The sequence below is a fragment of the Formica exsecta genome, unplaced genomic scaffold (assembly GCF_003651465.1).
Source record: "Formica exsecta isolate Colony F162 unplaced genomic scaffold, ASM365146v1 scaffold202, whole genome shotgun sequence".
In the NCBI taxonomy this organism is placed as follows: domain Eukaryota; kingdom Metazoa; phylum Arthropoda; class Insecta; order Hymenoptera; family Formicidae; genus Formica; species Formica exsecta.
Genome location: NW_021849317.1, coordinates 21,340 through 26,312, shown reverse-complemented (window position 1 = coordinate 26,312; position 4,973 = coordinate 21,340).

The following is a 4,973-nucleotide window of genomic DNA, read 5'->3' as shown; positions in this document are numbered from 1 at the left end:
GGTAACATCGATAGGTCCCGATACGATAGTGCGATGTTTTCGCGCATTGTACTCTCCAACGAGCCGGGACAACGCGTCGATCCACTTGTAATTTCCATTAAGACATTTTCCACTCCACATATTGTTCTTTAACGTTCGGTTGAATCGTTCCACGACCGAGGCTTTCATGACAGAGAACTTCGAATAATGATTAATGCTATGCTTCTTCACGAGTTTTTGTACATTTGCGTTGTAAAATTCTTTTCCTCTGTCGGTTTGAAAATTTTTCGGACATCTTCCATCGTCTCGAATTATCTTTGCGAGACATCTCGACATCTCGTTTCCACTCTTACTCTTGAGCGGTACAGCCCACGCATACTTGCTCAACACATCGATAACTGTGAGTATGTACTTTGTTGAATCTGGAGCATGCAATTCTTCCACGAGCAGCTGTTTTCAGAGATTTTTTGCGACCTATTTGATCGAGGCATAATTTGCAATAATGAGATAATTCCACGTATATTCTTTATATATCTTTCTTCTCCTGCGCTGAATTATATGTAGTCTGCGCGTGAGTTGCATACCGAAGCATTTTCTGCATCTCATCCATCATTATTTGCAGCGTTTGCACATTCGTCTCGAGCGTGATTATTTTTTTCTCAAGTTCTTCCAGTCTATCTTCTAAAGGCTTGACACGTATTTTCACGTACAGTTTGTTTGCGGCATCAGTATCATCTTCCGGTTGCGCTACCCGTCGTATCTTGCGCGACCTTGCTTCAAAGCCAGAGGCTGTCTGACACAGAGCGTTATCGCGCACGTAATTTCTTAGTAATCCATTCCATTGATAGTATGAGTTGTTTGGTGTTCCCAACGATAATCCAAATTTATTAATCGACATTTCGATACAAACAATAATGACAGACTAACTCGTTTCGCCGACGCATAGATTAATTTATAATAAGACCAGCTTCGTAAAGTTCCTCGATAATTGATAATATTTCATTGTCATGGGCATTAACGTCGTCGCGCGCTTCGATCTTGGAAACAAAACTCTCCGCGGCGTCTATTCGTTTACTCAGAGCGTTATCGAGCTGGGTGAGTGTCATGAACAGCAGGATGACGCTCTGCCCCGTCTCGTTTACGTCTTTTCTCAAATGCGACGTAATTCTCTCGACGTAGCTTTTGCTCGTCGCGTCGGCGTCCTCCTCCGGCTGAGCCAGGCGTTTTATCTTGCGCTCTCTCGCGTCGTACTCGACGGAAGCTGTCTGACACAGAGCGTTATCGCGCACGTAATTTCTTAGTAATCCATTCCATTGATAGTATGAGTTGTTTGGTGTTTCCAACGATAATCCAAATTTATTAATCGATATTTCGATACAAACAATAATGACAGACTGACTCGTTTCGCTGAAACATAGATTAATTTATAATAAGACCAGCTTCGCAAAGTTCCTCGATAATTGATAATATTTCATTGTCGTGGGCATTGTTGCCGGCTTAATGCGAAGCTTCCAGCAATTGCAAGCGATCTACCAACTTGTTAGGATCATTTCAATGCACGTAATCGATCGCTCAAAATAGCTCCCACATATTTTTGTCCTAGTGGGCCCAAGTGTGCGCGCAATGTACTTTGACTCTCGGACGTTTGTAATAGATGTTGAACTGACGTAACAAGCGTTTCAAGCGTGGTTTCGAAAATTTCTTCCACGGATGGGGATGGTCTTTCGTACAATATTTGACTCGATTGTACATCTTTTATCGGAGTAGAAGCAACCACATTCGATAATTGTTTCATTCGCTTACGTTTTGATTGATTTGGAGTAGAAGTTATTAGCGAATCGTTCAATGATATATTTGATCTTGTTCTCTTTGTTCTGTACTTTGACTCTTTTTTCAGATGCTTGTCTTCGAGCATACTCGATGGTTCGATTTTCGCTTCATTAGATTCCACATTATTTGTATTTTCGACAAGTTGTTTTAGAGGTTCGATAATTGGTTTAAAGTGCCTCTCCAATGCGACGTCTTCCTCCATTTGACTAGTTTTTAAAGAACAATATTTTTTGCGGATCGTTTCGCTCGTTTTTACAATCTCTCTCGCAATCTTCTCACGATTGTCATTGTCAATCGTCGTCGTCATGTTGCGCTCGGACAAAAATCTGGCAGCAAACACATTTCGACTGTCCAACACCGTTAATAAAAAATTGTGACAAATGCCAGCAAAACTTATAAAAGGTAACGATTTTTTAAATCGTGCGATAAACGCACTTCCTATCGAATTACATATTCCAGGCTATCAGTTTTGCGGACCGGGAACTCATTTAGAAATACGATTGGCTAGAGGCAATTAGGATATCAATCCATTGGATGCCGCGTGACGCAAACACGACATAGCTTATCCCCGGTCAACGACACGTTGCGGATAATATACTCGCCACGAAAGAACGAACGCGTATTACCGCGAGAGATTCGACTCTTGGCGAAAGAGCAGCCGCTACAGCTGTTCGGGCAGCTACGAAAGCAAAGACAAAATTCGGTATGGGGATGATAACAAGAAAATCATCGATGAAGACAAAAAATTCGTCGATGAAGAAAAAGACTGAAAAAACGAATACTTCCTATAGCGAAGCGCGGTGGTATCTTACCAATTTTATCATTATTGGGAATTCTCGGTTTATTAGCTGGCGGAGCAGCCAGAGATGCCAATTCTGAGACTCTGCCACAGCCACAGCGTGTGGAGGGGATAACTCACACAAGCGTGAACCGTGTACATGTAATGCGCAGAGCGTTCTGCGCATTACACGTATACGGTTCACGCTTGTGAGAGTTATCCCCTCCACACGCTGTGGCTGTGGCAGCGTCTCAAAACTGGCATCAGTGGGAGCAGCGGGAATCACGAAGGCGGTGAACGATAGCAAGGCGGCGCAACGTCAGCTCGAAAAAATGCAACGTCATAATCGCGCCATGGAAGGTCACAGACTTTATCTCGCTCCATATAAGCATGAATGAGGGTTCTCAACAGCGGTTAAGAAAAAAAACCGTCAAAATAATGATAAAAATGCCTGCCGGTGTAACGACCAATGTACAATTCAAACAACTTGCAAGACGTATGCGTATTCCATTTTTCAGAGGCGTTTTCATGCGCAATAATTTACCGATAAACGGTGTACGGCGAAATGAGAGCGGTATCGTCAATTTGGATGACGTCGATGGTTCCGGTATTCATTGGGTTGCGTATGCAAAGAGGGGAGAACGTGTAGTATATTTCGATAGTTTTGGAAATCTTCGACCGCCCAAGGAATTAGTGCGACATTTTGGACAGAATGTTGCGAATATAGTTGCGTAAAGTAGCTAAAGGGGGAAGAGTGATATTGGGAAACAATTGTGTCGCGTTTATGTTTGAACTTCGATATGAACTCGACGTGAAGATTGGAATAACTTCCACGATTAAAAATTATGTCTCTAACAGCCGAGAGGGGTAAAATTTTGGAGAATGCTGCGTGGAATATATCACAACCATTTAATTAAAATATAGATGTTACATGTCTATAGACATAAAATTTTTAAAATAATGGAATGGTGTATAAATAATTGTTTTGCTGTTCAATAGTCGTTCAATAGTCGTTTATAGCCATTCGATAGTCGTTTATAGCCGTTCGATAGCTGTTCGATAGCCGTTCGATAGCCGTTCAAAAGCCATTCAATAGCCGTTCAAAGCTGTTTTCATATTATAATAATCCGTTATTCATATTAAAATACTCCATTATTTTATTTAAAAGACATTAGATAGTTGTTCGCCGAAACATGTTAACTTTAGCCTTCTTATCATGTGGAAGGTAAGCGTTTTTTGTAAGTGATACATCTCCTACTTTAAAATGTTCGAGACAGTGTCTATCCCATTATGTCCGTCACAAAGTGTCTGACAACGAGTGAAGTACGTTTAGTGTATAAAAATGTTTTGCCTTAATCTGGTAAGTAGTGTTCAATATTTTCATATGTGTGATGTATATCACATTATGTGTGATGTATATTACATAATAATATATTTCAGTTTGTGCAAATAGACGACATCCATCGCCGATACATGCGGTGGGTGCGCGGAAACTTACGTTGGGTGCACGCAAGCTTGTGGGAGAAGCCTTCACTTGCGCACAGTACAATTGGACATGTTGCAATTGCACACTGTGATATTAGACGCATAAAATTGCGCACCGTTCGATTGGACACATTTCAATTGCGCACAATTCGTTTGGACACATTTCGTTTGCGCACCGTTCAATTGGACACGTTGTTTTTGGACACAACACATATTTTTGTATAATTTGGAACACATACACACGCATGTATGCATGTATAATTTTGAAATTTTTTGACATTTATTATTAATTTTATTTGGTAAATAAACGTTTGTTACAGTTCGTTTACACACAGTTCATTTGCACACAATTCTTTTGTACACAGTTCTTTTGCGCACAGTTCTTTTGCGCACATTTCTTTTGCGCTCAATTCTTTTGCGCACATTTCTTTTGCGCACATTTCTTTTGCGTACAGTTAGAGGAGGAGGATGAAAATTGGGAGGAGAAGAAGGAGGAAGAATGAGAGGAAGAGCTTGCGGCTCCAGGAGGATAATGTAAGTATCTATTTTTTCAAATTTTATAATATTTAAATTAATATACTGATAAGACTTGTATCTTTTCTGTTTCAGATGGAGCGCCACTTTATTATTATATATTTTATATTATTATTATTCTCATTATTATTTTGATTATTATTTTTTAATTTACACACACACACACACATTTATATGATATACACAATTTTAAAATAAATATTTTTATTTTATATAAAAAATGTCAATTATTTCTGCACCTTCTTCTTTGCTTTTCCTACGTGCATGCCTGGCGCTATCTGTCTCTCTCTCCCAAGTGCATGCAAACGTCATCCTTTTCCCACGCCAATGCGGACGCTATCCTTCTCCTACACGCGTGCGTGCCTCG